This window comes from Ovis canadensis, chromosome 13 (genome assembly GCF_042477335.2).
Source record: "Ovis canadensis isolate MfBH-ARS-UI-01 breed Bighorn chromosome 13, ARS-UI_OviCan_v2, whole genome shotgun sequence".
Classification (NCBI taxonomy): domain Eukaryota; kingdom Metazoa; phylum Chordata; class Mammalia; order Artiodactyla; family Bovidae; genus Ovis; species Ovis canadensis.
The window spans coordinates 54,325,895-54,347,486 of record NC_091257.1 but is presented as its reverse complement, the minus strand read 5'-3'; the positions used below and the strand labels follow the sequence as shown (position 1 = coordinate 54,347,486).

At 45.5% G+C, this 21,592-nt stretch overlaps 1 protein-coding gene across 8 annotated transcripts in view; it reads right to left on the bottom strand.

The window, feature by feature from the left end:
• The window catches only part of RIN2 (Ras and Rab interactor 2), a 204,854-nt gene that overhangs the window by 145,450 nt on the left and 37,812 nt on the right, over nt 1-21,592 (bottom strand). For 4 of the 8 annotated variants that reach the window (XM_069547839.1, XM_069547824.1, XM_069547829.1 and 1 more), the window contains one exon: nt 15,753-15,893. The exons of the other annotated variants lie outside the window; for them this stretch is intronic. The gene's annotated coding sequence lies outside the window, so the exon portion shown is untranslated. The remainder of the gene's footprint in view (nt 1-15,752; nt 15,894-21,592) is intronic. 8 annotated transcript variants of the gene reach the window in all.

Genomic DNA, 21,592 nt, shown 5'->3' with positions numbered 1-21,592 from the left:
TTGCCTGGAGAATCCCATGGACGGAGGAGCCTGGTAGGCTGCAGTCCACGGGGTCGCGAAGAGTTGGACATGACTGAGCGATTTCACTTTGACTTTTCACTTTCATGCACTGGAGAAGGAAATGGCAACCCACTCCAGTGTTCTTGCCTAGAGAATCCCAGGGATGGGGGAGCCTGGTGGGCTGCTGTCTATGGGGTCGCACAGAGTCGGACACGACTGAAGCGACTTAGCAACAGCAGCAGCAGCAGCAGCCGCCGCTTTCTTTATAGTCCAGCTCTCACATCCACACATGACTACTGGAAAAGCCATAGCTTTGACTAGACAGATCTTTGTTGGCAAAGTAATGTCTCTGCTTTTTAATATGCTATCTAGGTTGGTCATAACTTTTCTTCCAAGGAGCAAGTGTCTTTTAATTCCATGGCTGCAGTCACCATCTGCAGTGATTTTGAAGCCCCCAAAAATAAAGTCTGCTACTGTTTCCCCATCTATTTGCCATGAAGTGATGGGACCAGATGCCATGATCTTCGTTTTCTGAATGTTGAGCTTTAAGCCAACTTTTTCACTCTATTTAACTTTCATCAAGAGCCTCTTTAGTTCTTCTTCACTTTCTGCCGTAAGGGTGGTATCATCTGCATATCTGAGGTTATTGACATTTCTCCCAGCAATCTTGATTCCAGCTTGTGCTTCCTCCAGTCCAGCGTTTCTCATGATGTACTCTGCATATAAGTTAAATAAGCAGGGTGACAATATACAGCCTTGATGCACTCCTTTTCCTATTTGGAACCAGTCTGTTGTTCCATGTCCAGTTCTAACTGTTGCTTCCTGACCTGCATACAGGTTTCTCAAGAGGCAGGTCAGGTGGTCTGGTATTCCCATCTCTTGAGGAATTTTCCACAGTTTATTGTGATCCACACAGTCAAAGGCTTTGGCATAGTCAATAAAGCAGAAATAGATGTTTTTCTGGAACTCTCTTGGTTTTTCCATGATCCAGCGGATGTTGGCAATTTGATCTCTGGTTCCTCTGTCTTTTCTAAAACCAGCTTGAACATCTGGAAGTTCATGGTTCATGTATTGCTGAAGCCTCGCTTGGAGAATTTTAAGCATTACTTTACTAGCATGTGAGATGAGTGCAATTGTGCGATAGTTTGAGCATTCTTTAGCATTGCCTTAAAGTTGCACAGAAATCAACAAAAAAATTTTTTTGAGGGACAGGGTTCAGGAAAATTACCTATAAATGAAAAATAGGATCTTACCTATAAATGAAAAATCAACTGCAGTGTCAATTTTAGTAACAGAAGAGAAACTCACTATCTTGTTTGATCATAATAGCTATAAAAATTAAATGAATCATGTAATTCAATAAATATAAGAACCATTTGAAATTAGGTAACCTTAATGGAAAAATGAAGAAACATCTAAATAATGGGGAGAGATATCACAGTCTCCTCGTTGGCAGTCCAGAAATACTCCAGATGACAATGTTCCTTAATTTAATAAAGATTTAATGTAATTCCAGTTGAAATACCAACACAACCCTTAGGAATGAGGCTGAACTGAATCAGCTGTTTTTCCAAAGAACAAGCTGGGAATTATAAATCTCTTCATAGTACAATTTTTAATTTGCTGATTTGAGTGTTGAGGATAAATCCTGCTAGGTTTGGTGTGATACTATAAAGAAACTGTCAGTTACAAATTCACTCTAATTTTCTTTAACTGAAACTAGAATTTATCTGGAAGAAATGGGGAAGGAGGAGAGGAAATCTATTATGTTCAGCAGTATCATGGTGAGGCATTAAATACATTCATTCTTTTTTTTAATACCTATGGTTGAATTTATTGTGATTTTAAAATTAGGTCTAATTGACATACGATGCTAGTTTTAGTGGCTCAGATGGTAAAGAATCTGCCTGGAGTGTGGAAGACCTGAGTTCGATCCCTGGGTCAGGAAGATCCCCTGGAGGAGGGCATGGCAACCCACTCCAGTATTCTGGCCTGGAGAATTCCATGGACAGAGGAGCCTGGCGGGCTATAGTCCATGGGGTCGCAAAGAGTCGGACACGACTGAGCAACTAACACTCAAGGATTCACTATTCACTTATATTGCAAAATGACCACAATAAGTCTAGTTAACAGCCACCACCATACATAGTCACAGAATTCTTTTCTTGTGATGAGACCTTTTAAGACTTACTCTCTTAGCATCTTTCAAACCTGCAGTACAGTATTAACTATAGTCACTGTGCAGTACAACATCCCAGAGCTTATTTTATAACTGGACGTTCGTACCTTTTGACTCCCTTCATCCACTTCCCACACCCCACACCCCACCTCCAGCCTCTGGGAACCACCCAAAGGTGGCTTCTGAGCTCGGTTTTTGTTTTAATTTCTCTATGTGAGACAGATAGCACTTGTCTTTCTCCCTCTGACTTATTTTACTCAGCACAATACCCTCAAGTTCCATCCATGTGGCTGGGAAGGCATTCGCATTCATTCTTTAATCCACTTTGCCCAGTAGAGCACAGGATGGAGTGGGAATGCGCAGAATGATGGCATCATGGGATGACATCACAGGAATAGGGAGTGGCCATGTTTCAACCCATGGTCTGTCCTGAACACGCTTGGTGCAGAGCTCAGATCTCCCTCTGGGTGTGCAGGGTGAGGGGGCGTGTCTGTCACCCCGGACAGCCATACAACCCAACCCAGGCCTGCAGGTTCCCGGCACGGTGCTCAGGAAGTGACCAGTGGTTGGCAAAGGTTGCCCTCGGCTTCCATCACTGTGGGGACCACATGGTGGTCCAGGCACCAGGCCAGTCAGGAGGTAGAGGGAGACAGGAAACCACTGTTTCTAGAGTCTTTCCTGTGGTTTCTATGGGGAGATAAGGGTGAGGAGGGTAGGTAGGCTGAGAATTGGCTACCTTGAGTAATTTCAGTGGGCTCTGGGAATAGCGGCTGTCCCTGGTGGTCCATCTACTTCCTGGCCCTGGGGTGGTCAGGGCTGGGAGAACAGTGGTCCAGAGTGGGAGAGGCCCATAGAGGAGGTGGTGGGGTTGTGGGCTCTGGATGGGTCAGTCTGCATTTCAAAGATGCTCTCACTGGGTGAGTGGTTTACTGTTTCTGGGAAGTTACTCAATTCAGAGTCAGCAGGACCCCAGATGTTAACACATCAGAATGCAGAAAATGCAGGACACGGCTGATGCACAACCAAGCTTGACCATCCACAGCACTCTGAGCAGCCCAGGCAGCTTATTATCAGGAGGGTCCTGATCAATCCCCAGTCATGCCTCTGCTGCCCACCTGCCTTTCCCCACATCCCCGGGGCCCTAGGCACCAGGTTTCTTACCTCAGTTAAGCAGGACTCCCAGGAAAGCCCAGCCGTGCCCTCAAACATGATACACTACACTGAGATCTTTCCATAAGATCTGGCCCCACCCAAACCAACCACACATCCCCTCCAGCACTGCTCTTCTCCGTGCCTTCTGTCTTCAAGGAAAGTGAAAGTGAAATCGCTCAGTCGTGTCCGACTCTTTGCGACCCCATGGACTGTAGCCTATCAGGCTCCTCTGTCCATGGGATTTTCCGGGCAAGAGTGCTGGAGTGGATTGCCATTTCCTTCTCCAGGGGACCTTCCCAATCCAGGAATCGAACCCGGGTCTCCCGCATTGCAGGAGGATGCTTTACCGTCTGAGCCACCAGGGAAGCCAAGGGGCAGGTCCTAAATACCAGAGCTCTCTATAGCAGTGTGGCAGCACAGCAGGTCAAGTGTAAGACTCCAAAGGAGAGCCACAGGGGAGGAGCCAGTTCTGCCTTTTAGCAGGTATGGGATGTGGAAGTAATACCTACCTACAAGGTTGCTGTGTGAATTAAACTGCGTGAAGAGTGCCTGCACCACTGAGTTGTCGTCATCATCAGTTATAACCCCTAGATGCTGCCTTTCCAACTTATAACATTCAAGACCCAACCAGGAGCATCATCTTCTTAGAAATAAGATGTTGCCAGAGACACCGGTCAGAATTCCAGCTCAGCTCTGTGACCTTTGCAAGTTACAACCCTCGGTTTCCTCATCTGTAAAACGAAGATAAAAACAGTTCTGCTCACAGGACAGAGACGTTAGTCCAAGTCCTCTGAGATGAAGATGTGCAGACTGTCTTAGAGGGGGAGGGAGTGTCTTAGAGGGAGCTTCCCGCTGTGGGGGAGAGGAGGAGGAAGCAGGAGGTGGGGAGGGTCATCCAGCCGGGATGCAGGTCCCATCTGGTGAAGCAGAGAGGGATGGAAGGGAGGGGAGAGGTACACCCTAGGATGCTGTGCAGTCCGAGGAAGGCTGGAGAGGCCCCAAGGGCTGATGGAAGCAGTGATGACTATCACCAGGGGTTCCTTGTCTCTCAGCAATGGGCCTGACTCAGTATTCCTGCTGGGTCAGTCACTGGCTGGGAGACTTGGTGACAGCTTACAGAGCGCAGTGGTTGGCGCTGCGGTCAATCATGTCCCCTTTAGCTGGAAATCTGCAAGCCACCTTCTCATGGCCGCACAAGTGTAAGGATGAAATGGATCAAAACAAGTTGGAGAGAAGGACAAATATGTGATAAAATAAGTATTGTAGAACATTCATCGTAGAATCTGGGCTTCTCAGATGGTGCAGTGCTAAAGAACCTTCTGCCAGTGAAGAAGACGCAATAGACACGGGTTCAGTCCCTGGGTTGGGAAGATCGCCTGGAGGAGAAGATAGCAAACTTCTCTAGTATTCTTGTGGGTTGGAAAATCCCACGGACAGAGGATCCTGGTGGGCTACAACTGAGCAACCAAGATAGAATGATAGAATCTAGGCAGTGTGTATATGGGGGTTCACTGAAAAATTCTTTCAACTTTGTTTGATTTTAAATTATGAAATAGTGGAAAAATAAGCATGCATAACCTTCCTAGGAAGGGCAGACTGGGAACCTTTTATGAATTTATTTCAAAGATAAGGTCAAGCCCATCTGGTACTGAAGATCATATCAGTATAATTTCTCTGATGTTTTGAATTCGTTATTTATTCAGCAAACGTTTATTGAACATGTACTGTGCGCTTGTATATACAGAAGATGTTCCAGGGAGGATAAAGAAATATAAGAGCTTTATCCTGCAGATGTTACAGTAGATAAAGCAAATACATAAAGAAAGTTAAATGACAACATTTTAGGTCATATCATCCAGGGCATACATTTTAAAATGTGTTTATTGGTTTTACTGTACAAACACCATGCCTGACAGTTGATAATTAATAATAATAGTAGCAGTCACTTAACACACAGCTCCCCACATGCCTGAACTTGTTCCAAAGGCTCCAATTTCTGAATGTCTGTCTCAAGACTCATGCTGAAAATTTAATGCCCAAGGTGGTAGAGTTAGGAGGTGGAGTCTTTGGGAGGTGATCAGGTCGTAAAAGCAGAGACCCCCTGAGTGGAATTAGTAACCTTCGCAAAGAGGCCTCATGGGGCCCTCTAGTCCCTCCCACCACATGAGGACAGGACAGAAATCTGCAACCAGGAAGACCCTCATCCGTCCACGCTGCCCTGATCCGAGACTGCCAGCCTCTACAGTTGTGAGCAGTAAATTCCTGTTGTTTGTTGCCCACCCAGTCCCTGGCGTTTAGATGCGGCAGCTTAAAGAGACTGACATCTCACTACACTCCATCCTTTAAAAAATAAGTCCCCTCCTGAAGAGGACACCTGTCCTCCACGGATGCCCCAGAACTCTAACCATACTCCTTGCGTCAATAACATCTTACAGAATAAAGGCAGTTTTTCCAACAGAGAATGAAAAAAATTAAACATTCAAACCCTTATTTCCTGGCTTCCGTGCTGCTGGGCCAGTCGTGTGACTTGGGTTCTGCCAAGCAGACGGGCTCCTGCGAGGCGTTGCTGGGAATGGAGGGATGCGGAGAAAGAGGCAGGATCCAGAAGGGGGCAGAGCAGGTGTGGCCTGAGTGTCATTCGGGGAAGGGTCCCCTGACTCACCAGCTTCCTGACCCTTGGCGGGCTGATTTCTGATGTGTCCTTCAGGGAGTCACCTGGGAAGCCCAACCCACTTCCGAATCCATCCTAGGTTTCCGAGAACTCTGCTCCTCAACGCGGCTTCCTGCATCAACCAGCTGGGGTGATTCAGTGTATGCATCTAAAAACCTGACTGCCACATTTCCTGATGCCCACAACGTGGAAAGAGAACTCTGACCTCTTTTGGACCCAGTCTACTTTGTTTCACCTTGTCTAGCTTGCCTTTTGTTCTGCAGTCCTATCCAACCAATCCCCATCAGACCTGTTTACCTACTCTTCCTTCTTCCTAGCGTGTCGGGCATGATGTTGTCTGCCTATGTGCTCTTCCTAACCCTCCCTCCAGTGCTGCTTCTCAATCTCTGATGGGTAATTTCAACAACCCTTGGCATTCATGGACCTCCCATTTGCAGGTGTAACTATTCTGCATTGGAAGAACTAATGCTGAAGCTGAAGCTCCAATACTTTGGCCATCTGATGCGAACAGCTGACTCATTGGAAAAGATCCTGATGCTGGGAAAGACTGAAGGCAGCAGGAGAAGGGACAGCAGAGAATGAGATGGTTGGATGGCCTCACTAACTGAACAGACATTAAGTCTGAGCAAACTCCAGGAGATAATGAAGGACAGGGAAGCCTGGTCTGCTACAGTCTATGGGATCACAAAGAGTCTGACATGACTAAGGGACTGAACAACAAACCCAGGTAATCTGAAATTTTGCAGAGGCACAAATCTAAATCACTAATCACCAAGGTTGATCAATTGCCTTGGTTTTTCTCTTCCTTCCACTCTAATACCCATCAGTGCTCACACTGGCCAAACCCAGCACAGACCCAGTTAGCAAAGGGAGCCTGAGGCAATGCAGCTGGTTGGGCCAGTCTAGTTGCCAACACTGTAGAATTAGCGAAACGCAAAACCGGGTCTGGGGCCATGGAGGATATAACAACTCAGCAAAAGCTCACGGAAGGCAGGGGGACCACAGGAATCAGGCTCTGGTTAGATTTCGACAAAGAGAGATGCTGTGCACCATGGTCTGTGCATAAGGAGTAGGTTTTTGTTTGGTTGGTTTGGAGAGTGAGTAAGCTGGCGCCGTAAGTCAATAACAAAATAACTCTATATGCGTGTCTACCCCAGTTCTCATGTGGGGAAAAAAATGGGGATGAACAGAGAAAAGTGATACAGTAACAGCAGGACACCACAGTCACTGCCAAACACGGGAAATGAGTGAGTAGTGCTGCTACAGAATCAGGAAGAAACATCGAAGACATAGCTGGTGGGTATTCAACCGTGCCCACACATTCTCATAGTGTCACTATGATCAAAACTGTGCATGACACACCCTTGGGCTAACTCCCTGACAGATCCAGGCCTCAGAAGGTTGAGAAAGCAGTGGGAGGGGCTGCTAGTCTTGACTTATTTCCAATTAACGAGGAGGAAGTTATGCGAGAAGTGGAAGTGATGGGTATTGAGGGAAGACGTTCACATCATCTTTGTGCTCACGGCAGCCGGGAATGGGAAACCTAGTCCAGCTGAGAATCTGTAGTTCATGAGCAGAGATCTCAAATTGCTGAAAGGTGAGTCGACATCTGTGTGGAAAATTCTAGAAGAGATGGGAATACTAGACTACCTGACCTGCCTCTTGAGAAATCTGTATGCAGGTCAGGAAGCAACAGTTAGAACTGGACATGGAATAACAGACTGGTTCCAAATAGGAAAAGGAGTACGTCAAGGCTGTATATTGTCACCCTGCTTATTTAACTTATATGCAGAGTACATCATGAGAAACGCTGGGCTGGAAGAAACACAAGCTGAAATCAAGATTGCTGGGAGAAATATCAATAACCTCAGATATGCAGATGACACCACCCTTATGGCAGAAAGTGAAGAGGAACTAAAAAGCCTCTTGATGAAAGTGAAAGTGGAGAGTGAAAAAGTTGGCTTAAAGCTCAACATTCAGAAAAGGAAGATCATGGCATCCGGTCCCATCACTTCATGGGAAATAGATGGGGAAACAGTGGAAACAGTGTCAGACTTTATTTTTTGGGGCTCCAAAATCACTGCAGATGGTGACTGCAGCCATGAAATTAAAAGACGCTTACTCCTTGGAAGAAAAGTTATGACCAACCTAGACAGCATATTGAAAAGCAGAGACATTACTTTGCCGACTAAGGTCCGTCTAGTCAAGGCTATGGTTTTTCCAGTAGTCATGTATGGATGTGAGAGTTGGACTGTGAAGAAGGCTGAGCACCGAAGAATTGATGCGTTTGAACTGTGGTTGTTGGAGAAGACTCTTGAGAGTCCCTTGGACTGCAAGGAGATCCAACCAGTCCATTCTGAAGGGGATCAGCCCTGGGATTTCTTTGGAAGGAATGATGCTAAAGCTGAAACTCCAGTACTTTGGCCACCTTATGCGAAAAGTTGACTCATTGGAAAAGACTCTGATGCTGGGAAGGATTGGGGGCAGGAGGAGAAGGGGACGACAGGGGATGAGATGGCTGGATGGCATCACTGACTTGATGGATGTGAGTCTGAGTGAACCCCGGGAGTTGGTGATGGACAGGGAGGCCTGGCGTGCTGCAATTCATGGGGTCTCAAAGAGTCGGACATGACTGAGCGACTGAACTGAACTGAACTGAACTGAGCTGACATCTTAAAAAAAAAAGTCCTCTTTCTCAATTAAGGTGAGCCATTCTTGAAAATGGGGTCTGACACCACAAACACAACTAAATAATTAGCAGAGACGTAGAAGAATCACAGCAAGCTGATGTGACGGCATAGACAGCTCTGAGGTGAACTCAGAGCTAGAAGGGACAAGCTATGAGGAAAGGTTCTAAGTGAGGCAGAGACAGATGTAAGTGAGTAACGTCTATAAACCTAAACCCCAAGAAAGGGTGTCTTGCAAACAGAGCTAAAGAAAATCATCAAATAATTTTTTAAAGGTTCTTTTTTGAAACAAGAGAAGGTTGACCAGCAGCAGAACAAAAGACAAACACACCTACTCAACTCCTGTCCCCTGGAGTGTTTAATACCCATGATGTGTGCTTAGCTGCTCAGTCGTGTCTGACTCTTTGTGACTCCATAGACTGTAGCCCTCCAGGCACCTCTGTTCATGGGGATTCTCCAGGCAAGAATACTGGGGTGGGTTGCCACGCCCTCCTCCAGGGGATCTTCCAAACCCAGGGTTTGAACCCAGGTCTCCTGAACTGCAAGAGGATTCTTTAGCAGCTGAGCTACCAGAGAAACCCTAATACCCATGATACGAACAAATAAAGAAGTAAGAGTTTGGGACTCAGAGGAGGAGACCAGCATTAACAAGGAGCACAGGATCCTCAAGGTCACAGCGCAGCTGTAAGAGGGTGTCTGTGTGTTCCACTGGCACTTCCATTTCCCAGCCTGGAGGGAGCAGGTGCCAGGCTGTGATTAAAACTAAAATGCACATGAGATTATTTGTGGTCACCGTCCAGCATTCACAGAGAACTGAAGAGGTGCTGGGGCAAGGCTGGTAGATAATGTGGGCCCTGGTTTCAAGACCAGAGAAGGAAGCTGACTCTTTCCTCTAAGATGTGAGCTTGGGGACCATCTTGTGCATGGCTCTAACTGGGATTACTGGCAAAATGGTCTATCTTTGGGCAAAAGTGCTCATACCCAGGGTCAGCTTGATTTCCAAAGACAAGGTCTGTCACTTGGCGACATTCACTATGTTTTTGGTAGGGCTATTAGACTAGGAAATTAGTAAAATAAATAAATAAAATAAAATAAAAAATGAACCTGTTAGCCATGGAATTGCAAAAAAGGAGCTGACAAATAATGACACCTTTTCAGTAAGATGGAACATTGTGCATAAGAGGATGACAAAACAGTAGTTACATGTCCACACGCCCAGAGCCCCGGTTGATAAATCACTATCACACAGAAGCAGGCCCCACATTTCTTTCCATGACCATTCTGTTTAGGATATTTACTAAAAAGTTAAACTAGAAAAAGGATTGCATCAAGGTTAAGTTTAAAGTAGAGAGAAGTGGTAAATCTTCTAAGCCAGTGTTTTCTAAATCTCAGTCTTGAGAGAAATGCCTTCGTAATTCTTATCACTGTGTACACACGGGTTTAAGGATTTTCTTTGATTCATTTTAAACTTAATTTTTTTTTAAAAAAAGAAGCTATGTATTTTATGTGTTAATTATATTTTATACTATAAATTAGGTTCTTAAGAATTAAACAATGAAGTGAAAGTATAAAAATGTTCATCTGAGAACCACTGAAAAATCTTCTGGGCTGTCTCTGGCGGTATCTGTAACATGCTTTGGAAAAAATGGAACCAGATGATGTCACTGAGATACAAAACACAACTCAACTGGCTGCGACCACAGGCTCACAAAATGATGTTTGGGAAAAATCAATGTGAACTCCTGCGAGCATGGGGACAGAATGCATTACTGCGGAGCATGCTAGAGAAGACAACCGAGGGCACACGTGAAAGGGACTTCGGTTGAACTGACTCTGTGCAAGATGACGCAAGTGCCTGAGTCCCCAATGCACATGGGCGCATGCAAGCCATTTCTAGGGCTTTCCAGGTGGTGCTGCTGGTAAAGAACACGCCTGCCAATGCAGGAGACCTAAGAGACACGGGTTTGATTCCTGGGTTGGGAAGACCCCTTGGAGGAGGGCATGGCAACCCACTCCAGTATTCTTGCCTGGAGAATCCCATGGACAGAGGAGCCGGACGGACGTGTCCATGGGGTCACACAGAGTCAGATGTGACTTAGCACGCACACATGCAGAAGCCGTTTCTTTGTTGCAGCAAGTCCTGTTCCATGAGTCCCTGGCTCTCACAGAGAACATGGAGCTCAGTTCAGTGGGCACCATGCGGGGATTCTGCCACATCAGACGAGGTGAGGAGAGAAACCAGGACGTGAGAGAACAGAAGCCTGACCACACAAGGATGAACTGACTGCCTGAGAAGGGTTTCCCAGGGAAGACTGGGAAGTGGGGAAGGATGGGGCAGGTGGGTTATCTTCTTACAAATAGGTTCGAACTACTGGGCTCAGCCTAGGAAAGACCATTGGATGATCCAAGCTGTCCTGGAAGGCCCAGAGCCAACTGCCAGAAGGTCAAACACAGGCTGCTCAAGCATTTGGAGATGAAAGCAGCTTAGTCCTGAACCAGATTCCCCAGAAATAGAGCTCGGGATGGGGATTCAGGTGCACACGGCTTGCTGGGAGTGTCTTGGGGGCGAGGAAGGCAGAGGGGGAAGGATAAAAAGCCCAGCAAGCCTGTGCCCGCGGTTAAGTCTGGCCTTGGCCTGACCCCACAGGCAGCTCCATAACATGAGTGGAACCATATTTATCCCACTTGAGGCAGGACCCGTCTTCTATACCCACATCTGCCAGTTGATGACTGGCCTTTCCTGCAGGGTCTGTCCTCCTAAGTGTCACCAAGAACAGGTCTCCGGAGAAGGGGGCCACTGAGAGGCCACCAGAACCCGAGGCCCACCCCAGCCTGTGGGGAGACCTTGGTGGTTTAGGAGGATGGTCACTACATGGTTGTTTGCATTTGGAAATGATTGATGGGACCTGGGTTTTTGTAACTGACGTCTAAGTTCATTTTTCAAAAACCGTAAAAGGCGGTTTTTTCTTCTTCTTGGCTCCTACTGTGTCCCCGACAGCCAGAACTTGCAAAAATCTCTCTTCCTGAGATCCTAAGAGGCTCCGGTAATTGTTACTAAGTCCAGCAAGGATAGGTCCAGGTTTTAGGGAGCCTGAGGCTTATTCTCTTTGGGAAGCCTCTGCTATGGGAAAGAATACAAAATTACCAATGCAGGGAATTGCTGGTGGTCCAGTTGTTAGGACTCAGCGTTTTCACTGCCATCGACTGGAGTTCAATCTCTGGTCGGAACTAAGATCCTGCAATTCTGAAAATTGGCCCCATAGGGTGGCCCCCCCAAAAAAAGCTACCCTTTGCCCCCAGACACTCACATGATTACTGTTAAAATCGAGATCTGTGACCAGCACAATGGTGACAGAAGATAAAAGGTGTGAAGTCTTCTGAGAAAGACCAGGATGGCTCTACAAAGACGGCAACCTCAGAGTTGAGTCTCAAAGGATGAGTAGACAGTGGAAGGGGTTCCTATCAGAGAGAAGAGCATGAGAAATGCCCTTCAAAAGCAAGGGGTGAGCAAGTGATTTGGGGAGACCATAAATCCAATTTTTTAAAAATTGGAATATAGTTGCTTTACAATGTGTTAGTTTCTGCTATACAGCAAAGTGAATCAGTTATACATATACATATATATGCTCTTTAGAGTCTTTTTTTTTTTTGGCCATGCTATGCAGCATGTGGGATCTTAGTTCTCTAAGTGGGGACTGAACCCAAGCCTCCTCCAGGGAATGCAGAGTTTCAACCACTGGCCCACCAGGGAAGCCCCTATAAATTCAATCTTGCTCACTATTGCTAGAGCACCAAGGGTTCTGTGGAAGGGGAACTGGCCTTGCACAGAACAGACCATCTTGTAGGCCATGCCAGCTAATGAGGATCTGACCATCCGGGTGATGATGAGACACCACTGAATACCTCTGAGCAGTAGGTAACATTTCCAGGGGGCCACCCAGGGTGGGAGGTGGGAGACTGATCCCTGAATACAAAGGGTGGGGCATATGGGTGAGATTCTATTTAAAGAGTCAAGACTTGATACCTGTGGGATGTGGGTAGAGGAAAGGGAGTCCCAGGTAAGTTTCAGGTTTAATGTGTAAAAAACTTGGATAGAAGGTGGTACAATTCACCAATATACAGCATCCAGAAAAATAGCAGGTATAGTGGGAGAAATGAAACAGATGAATTTTAGTGCAGGTAAATTTGAAGAGGCTGTGGGTGAAGGTGACCAAGAGAGTCGGATATGACTCTGGAGCTTGGGCGCATGGTCAAGGCTGGAGAGACAGTGTTGGCATAGGCAGGATGACCAACAGATGGCAAGGGTGAAATCTGAAGTTAGGCCTGAGGATTCCTCTCAAGCATCTGCAGCCATGTTCTGGGACCAGCTCACAGCAGGTCCAATTAGTTCTCTAAATTAAGTCCTGCAAAACTAAAGCACAAAATAAAGAAAAGGCTAAAGAGAACAAACATTATGGAAATCACGTTGACACCAACTGCTCTTCTTTCCTGTCCGAAGCAGGAGTGACAAGATAATTACAGCTGAATATTCATGCCTACACTGTTTGTGGAAGTGTAAGTTCACTACGGAGAATAGCATGCTGCTGCTGCTGCTGCTAAGTCGCTTCAGTCGTGTCCGACTCTGTGTGACCCCATAGACGGCAGCCCACCAGGCTCTCCCGTCCCTGGGATTCTCCAGGCAAGAACACTGGAGTGGGTTGCCATTTCCTTCTCCAATGCATGAAAGTGAAAAGTGAAAGGGAAGTCGCTCAGTAGTGTCCGACTCCTAGCGACCCCATGGACTGCAGCCCACCAGGCTCCTCCGTCCATGGGATTTTCCAGGCAAAAGTACTGGAGTGGGTTGCCACTGCCTTCTCCGATGGAGAACAGTATAGGGGTTCCTTAAAATACTAAAAATAGAGCTACTATATGATCCAGCAAGTCCATTACTGGGCACATATCTGGAGAAAACTCTAACTTGAAAAGATACTGGTACCTCTATGTTCATAGCAGCAATATTCATAGCAGTCAAGACATGGAAGGAATCTAAGTGTTCGCTGACAGGGCAGTGGATAAAGAAGACATGGTACATATATGCAATGGAATATTACTCAGCCATGAAAAAGAATGAAACAACACCATTGCTACAACATGGATGGACCTAAAGATTATCACACTAAGGGAAGAAAGTCAGACAGAGAAAGATCGAAGAGTCATGCCTAAACCACTTTCTGCCCAGAGCTCAGGCTGGCTAGTGATTTATGATGTTAATAACAAGTAGGGCTTCTAGACTTGTCACAAGTCACACCTGAGGGAGCTGCTGGCCAAGGGGAGCTGAGAGCATGCTGAACATGTGGATGGCAGGTACTGGGCACCTCCTCTCTCCCTGACCCTGCAGACACTGATACCAGCTGTGGTGCTATTTCCCAGTGGGGTCCCCAGGACCCTCTTCCACACAGCATCCTTCCCACCAGGTAGAGTGGCCCTACTCTGATTCCACCAGTGAAGAAGGTGAGACCTAGAGGCTGCTACCTATCCACCAGCGTCAGAGCCGGCGTAGCACACGGCTCTCCTGAATGCCTCACCCACACGCTAACACTTAATTTCTAACCGAACAGGAGGGTTACCGTGTTCTGGATTCCCCAGGCTCCAGATCATCAACAGGACAGACAAAAGCCAAATCTCCAGACGAGAGCTCCGACATCCCAGGGAAACACAGCTAGTGATCCTTCTCACTGAGAAGGTTAAGGACTTGTATTTCCTGTACGTTCATCTAATATTTGCTCAGGCTTTCTGTTTGTGTGACCCAGTTCTGACCACAGGGCCACCACACCCAGCCCTCACCTGGGAGCACTGTTAGGGGTTGGCCTTTCTGCCTCCTGGCACATATGCTAACAGACTGAAAGAAATAATCAGGTGCAAACACAGCTCCCCAAAGCCACCTGGGGCTCAGACCAGAACATGATCTTCTGATACCTTGTTCAGTTTATCAAACTGCTTAACCATGGGACCCTGCTCTTCAGTTGCTCTAGTCTCTTAAACTTGAAGAGGCTTCACTCAGAACAGAAAAATTAAAGAGTTCTCCCAATTGTAGAGATCACAACCAAAACACCCTTAGGTCAGGCTGTATTAAGTGCCTTAGGTCAAGGCTGTCAATCAATGTTGCTAAATGTAAGTTGAAACCTAGCAACAATTACTGATAAAATTAAGGCATGACCTTGGGAATGTCTTTATAAGTCTGGCCTATGAAGAAAAATCCTTGGCCTTGAAATTTTCTGAAATTAGACTCAAGTGAATTTGATAAAAACATGTTGGACATAAATAAATCCATTCCAAGTTTTTCAAAATTGCATCCATATATTAAGATTCAGCCTATTCACAAACACTACACATGTGCCCCAGGGATGGGGCCCTGATCACATCTCTGTTTCCTCAGGGCAGAAGGGCACCTGAAAAGCTTCTGAACCAAATGAGACCCCTGTCTTTCTAATCTGCCTGTGTGCTGTATTGTAGAAATTAATCCAAGCAGTGTGACAGGCCATACAGACCCCCCCAAACTAAGGCCTTATTCCTTCTCCAAAGGAAGATGGTGCAGCAGTTTTCATCTTCCTCCTAAACGCATGGCTGTTGGAGCTAATACCAACTATGGCACGCAAGGTGCCTGGCTGGGCTGTGACTAATCCATTTCCCAGAGGACCCAGTGGTCTGCTGAACTCGGGAGGAAGTGGATGGCTATGAATCAGTGTCCAGGAGTGGAAAATACAATGTGATTCACATTAACTAGAGGAAAAAGTTGAGGGAGAAAAAACAACCAGAAATTAAAACCACACGCACTCTCATGCATCAGCAAATGCCACACTGAGCATGTCACTGTGACTTCTGCTTTTAAAAGTCCAAGGAAGAAAAAAAAAGGCAAATTTCAAAACAAAGCCTAATAAAATTAGTTACAGCAAAACTGAACTAGTACAGTGCATAATGTAGTTATAGAAAAACAAATGAGTTCTTTTTAGTGAAGCTGGTACTTGTTATAAGAAAATAAGAAACCAATACAATATTCGTCAATCTCAAATAGTCCTTTACATACCTTCATTAACTTTTGTTGAATAGTAGAAAACTTTTCATATTAACTTTCGCTCAAAGTGCACTTTTTCTTTGTGGTGAGACTTCTTGCCTCATTTAAGCCTTCTCTCAAGTGGCATCATTTAATTTTCCAATAATGAGGGATCTAGAAATGTAAAATGAAGGAGTGACAGTGGGGCTCCTTAGAATCCAATCAACAAGGAAGTAAAAAATAAACAAACAAGAAACCTCAAAGCCACTGGGATCAATCACACTGAAACAGTGGGAATCGCTGGAAACACTGAAATCGCTGGTTCTGAACAGAGACACAGAGCTCAGACTTAAAGTAAGAGCAATTAAGTATCCACATGAGGACTTCCCTGGGGGTCCTGTGGTTAGGGCTTCCACTGCAGAGGGCGTGGGTTCAATCCCTGGTCAGGGAACTAAGATCCTGCATGCCACAAGGGATGGCCAAAAAAAAAAAAAAACACTCCCAAAACAAAACACTGAAATTGTAAAAATAGAATTATAACATGACTAGAAAATATGTATTAAAATATATTATATATATGAATCTATGTGGGCACAGATTATGAGTTTCTTTATTGGTGCCACATGGATAATTACGAATTCAAATTAGTTATTAAGAAAACGTGAACAAGCTTGTGAGTGCAGGCTCAGTCGTGTCCAACTCTTTGCAACCTCACGGACCCCGCCAGGCTCCTCTGTCCACGGGGTTCTCCAGGCAAGAACAAGAGTGAGTTGCCATGTCCTTTTCCAGTGACCAAGCCTGCAAGCCATCAAATGAAGTTACTATTTGGATAGGATTTGATTTATTCCCAAGTGGATTTTAAAGTCAGGCTAGACCAGAAATGGAGTGAATGACGACCGCGTGGGGTGGAAGGTTTTGGGTGGATGTTTTGGGTGGGAGTGTTGCGTGACCTAACGAGTTTCTTGAACAGCTGTAATAATCAGTGCAGATGTTAGGAAATAAAGTGTCACTGATTTTGGAAAGTGGCACCAATCAGTGAAAAGGCAAAGTCAGCTGTGTGGAAGCAGTGGGGAAGAAAAGAGGAGGGAAGGAGCGAGGGCGGCACGGTCACCACCCCACTCCCATCACACATGTCTGCGTGTTCCAGGGAGCTAAGCCCCAGGCCAAGAGTCTGGGTGAGGGCTGAAAAAATTTTATTTTTGTCTAACTTTCCCAAGTCTGGGAGTCTTCTTGGGTCGCGCTAACCCAATGACTGAAATCTGCCCTGTATGATATGTTGTGTGAGCTCCTAAACACACATCTGCAGCTCCCTTTGCCAGTGAAAACAAAGCAATATTAGAACCAGCATTTGGGGCTCAGACGGTTCAGCCTCTGCATCCTGCATTTCATGCTACTATTTTCTATTCTGACTAACTTAGCAAAATGTGTCATTTACCAAGACTTGAAGAGATCAGTCATCATTCCAAGTTACCCATCAGAAAGGCATTTTATAAACATGTCTGGTTTTCCATAATTTATTGATCATATATTTCCAAACATCAAATTTTCTAAAACATGCAGAACCACATCACAGATAATAAAGACAAGGTATTATTTTCCAGTTGATTTTTTTTGCAGTATTTTTGGTTATAAAATTATGATACAATGAATCATATGGACATTCAAATTTAATGCTTTTGGTAAGTCTGGAATAACTTTTTTTTGCCAAAAAGAGCAATACAACTTTGTTATAGAAAAATTAGAAAACAAATTAGCAAAATAAATTGCTTAAAACTATCGTTCTATTTGTTAATCCTCTGTAGTGCATCCTTCCAGAAGCTTTATGAGTGCATCTGTCTCTACTACCTCACTGGGTTTTATTTCATTTTGTAATGCTTATTATAACCTGCTATCTACTGTGTATTTATTTGTTCAATTATTTACTGTCTGTTTCTCCCACTTCTATGCATCTGTTCCTTCCTTTTAAGAGAATAGACAACTTCTTGGGGGAAAGCACTTTGCCCCTTTTGTTCACTACTAACTGCTCCCCCACCCCCAGACTCAAATAGTGCTTGATGCCTTTTAGGAGTTATAAAGGCTTAGTGAATGAATGAAACAATGAACAGCTGATGCTCACTAACTATTTGGAAAATTGAAAGCTGGTAAGTACAACCTGGCCGACGTCAAGGAGGTGGCAAGTAGGTGAGAAGGTCTTCCTTCTACTTCTCATCATTCTGATTCCCTCTGCTGTTGACTAAATCAGCCCATTAATTCTTGTTTGAGTTCAGTATATGTAGCTACAGGTATGGATTTGGTTCATGTTCACAATGTGAGAGGAGAAGGCAATGGCACCCCACTCCAGTGTTCTTGCCTGGAAAATCCCATGGACGGAGGAGCCGGGTGGGCTGCAGTCCATGGGGTCGCACAGAGTCGGACACGAAGTGTCTTAGCAGCAGCAGCACAATGTGAGAAGTTACAGAAAGAAGAGAGACGTGAAGCAGAGGCGAGTCTACAATCAGGGTCAGTGTCAGGGGGCAAGAGCAGGGGCCTGCTGGACACAGGTGAGTCTGTGCTCTCAGTGCCAGAGTGGGGACCACCCAGCCCTCCCAACCCTCTAGATCTGCCATGTGACCGGCCTGCCAGGGGCCTCCTGACCATACCCAGAGTGGAAGGCTGAGGGGGTGGAGAAACTTGTGCCTTAACTTAAGGAAGAGAGATACTGATAAGCTCTTTCATGTTTTTGTTTATGCAACATCTGGACACATTTTAATCACCAATTTCCCATTAACAGAGAAAAAGTGGTCAAGGAAGTATGCCTTCATTTAATAAAGAGCCACTGTATCGTGACCAGACGACTTTTTCTGGCAAAAAAATCAATGTCTGATCTTGCCCTTCCCTTTGATTCTTTTAGCAAGCATGTCCACGCTGTGAGATGATTTCTGGGTGCACCATCCTAATGGGGTGTGGGGGCTAGCCTTTTTTTAACTTTTTATTTGGACATAATTTCAAACTTCCAGAAAATATGGCAGGAGTCCAGAACCCTAACTCATTAATAAGGAGACAAAAGGACCCAAAATAAACATAAGAAAAGATCGGAAGAGACACACTGCCAAGAAGATAAGCCAATAGCTAATAAGCACATGAAAAGATGCTCGATGTCCTTAGTTAGGAGGAAATGCTAAATCCACAGTAAGATGAGACTACACATCTATCAGAATGGCAAACAACAGAAAAGCTGACCACATCAACTGCGAGAATGGAAACGAGTCTCCCATTGTTGGTGGGGATGCAGTAAAATGGAGCAGCCTCTCTGGAAAACAGGTTTGCAGTTTCTTAAAGCACCAAACAAATACTCATCCTATGACCCGTAAACACTTAAGTACCTACCCAAGGAAAATAAAACTCTATGTCCACATAAAGGATTGTATGTGGATGTTCATAGTAGCATTATTCATAAAAATGGAACTGAAACCAATGCAAATGTCTATCAACTGTAGAATGGATAAACAAAACGTGATATGTCCAATCAAAGAAACACTCTTCCACAGTAAAAAGGAAACAAACGATGGGCATGCTGCAGTCAGGGATGGCTGAGTGAGAGCAGCCAGATGCCGTGTACGATTCCATTTGCATAACATTTGTAGCAAACTGTCGAAGTTTACTAAAACGCCCATACCTGTACACTTAAAATGGGTTAACTTTATGATACATAAATTAGATCCCAATAAACTAATTTTGAGCTTCCCTGGTGGCTCAGTGGTAAAGAATCCGTCTGCAATGCAGGAGACACAGGTTCGATCCCTGGGTAGAGAAAATCCCCTGGAGAAGGAAATGGCAACCCACTCCAGTGTTCTTGCCTGGAGAATCCCATGGACAGAGGAGCCTGGTGGGCTACAGTCCATGAGGTTGCAAACAGTCAGACACAATTGAGCAACTAAACAACATCAAAGCTATTTTTATAAAGGGGAACATATTCTAAAGATTGCTCAGGATTGTGCTTTTTCTCTACTCAGAACTATAACTTGAAGACGGTTTCATATCATCACCATAGTTCTACCTTTTTTGAAAAAATGAAAATGTTAGTCGCTCAGTCATGTCTGACTCTATGCAATCCCATGGACTATAGCCCCCCAGGCTCTCCTGTCCCTGGAATTCTCCAGGCAAGAATACTGGAGTGGAAAGCCATTCTTCAGGGGATCTTTCAAACCGGGCCCTCGTGCATTGCAGGCAGATTCTTTACTGTTTGAGCCACCAGGGATGCTCTCTACCTTTATAAGTGGCTGTCTAATGTTTCACTGTATGACTGTGATGAAATTTAAATAAATAAATAGCCATGGACACACACACACACACAAATGCTCTCCTTTCTGCATTCTGTCCTAAGGTCTCAGAGGGATTTTGCTTCCACTGTGCTCAGATTTAAAAGCTACAAGACCCCCTCTTTCCATTCCCCAAACTGCCCGGCACCCGCATATCACATGCAAAGGTGCCTCACCCACATCCCCTTATCACTTGCTCTCCCATACATGCCACTTTTTGACTTAAAAAAAAATCAACATTACTTTTGTTTTGATTTTCTTTTTTAAATCACAAATTACCTACTCCAAAATATCCATCCTCTGGTATCCATGGCTCTCTTTGATCTGAGGACAGACAACAGGAACATGTCTGGGTAGGCCAGAAGACCAAGGAGCTACTGCCTTGCGATGATCCGTGGCAATGATGAGTGGGAGTTGGTGGACGAATGCCCCGTGTCCTTACACCCCAGCTGCCCACAGTGGTCAGAGGCTTGTGAACACAACTGCTCCCCTGCTGCATCTCACCTCTCCTCTCCCCCTGCATCTCTCCCACCCAGAAGGATGGCAGTGGCACTTTCTGCCTGGTCCTTGTGCATTCACGAAGATGGAAATCAGCCATAAAGTCCACAGGCATGTCAGCAGCATTCACAACGCGCGTGCTGGCATGGATGAGTTAATTAGAAAGCTCTGTTGGGCCAAACAGGGTACCATCACAAAGACCCTAGAGCACAGTCTTGTTTGAAATAGGGTACCACCGTGAAGACACTAGAGTATAGTGGTGCTTGCTTGGCCAACATGCGAACACAGTATAAATAACTTATGAGTGTTTGGAAACACGTTTAATCATTTGAGGCTTAGGTTTCTGCCGCAGACCTCCACTATGGGGCCAAGAACACAACTGTCAAGCCACCCTTAGCAGATGCTTTATGACTTAGAACTCACAAAAAGCATCAGATGGCAAGTCTTTTCCATGCTCACTTGGAAAAAGCCCTGTAAATTTATGGCTGCTAATTTCAACCAACATAAAAGCATCGCCTCCTCTCCTTCCAGCTTCAACTGTATTCGTGCCAGATGGGAGAGCCAAGGTACCAAGAGGCAAAGAAATGACATTTTCACCAAACTCAGAGCACTCTCCCCAATTGTAGGAAACTATACACTTCAGTGTAATTGACAATTTAGTCATCCCACTGGCTGCTCTTATTTCATTCTGACGCACTTGAGCAACTGGTATGTGCTGATGCCAAGTGAAACCATCTCAGGCCACTGCCGGGGAGGTAGTGGTTGTCACTGAGGGAGCCCAACAACCCCAGACGCCTCCTGAGTCCAGCAGAAGCGAAGCTGTGATACCAGAAGGGGCAGTAATTGCCCACAAAGGGCTGATTCCCGAGAGGTTTCCAGAACCCAGGGCTGTGTAGCTTCTAATAACCACATCATATGGCTTCCCTGATGGCTCAGTGGTAAAGAATACAGAAGATGAAGGTTTGCTCCCTGGGTGGGGAAGATCCCCTGGAGAAGGAAATGGCAACCCACTCCAGAATTCTCGCCTGGAGAATCCCATGGACAGAGGAGCCTGGCGGGCTACAGTCTATCGGGTCA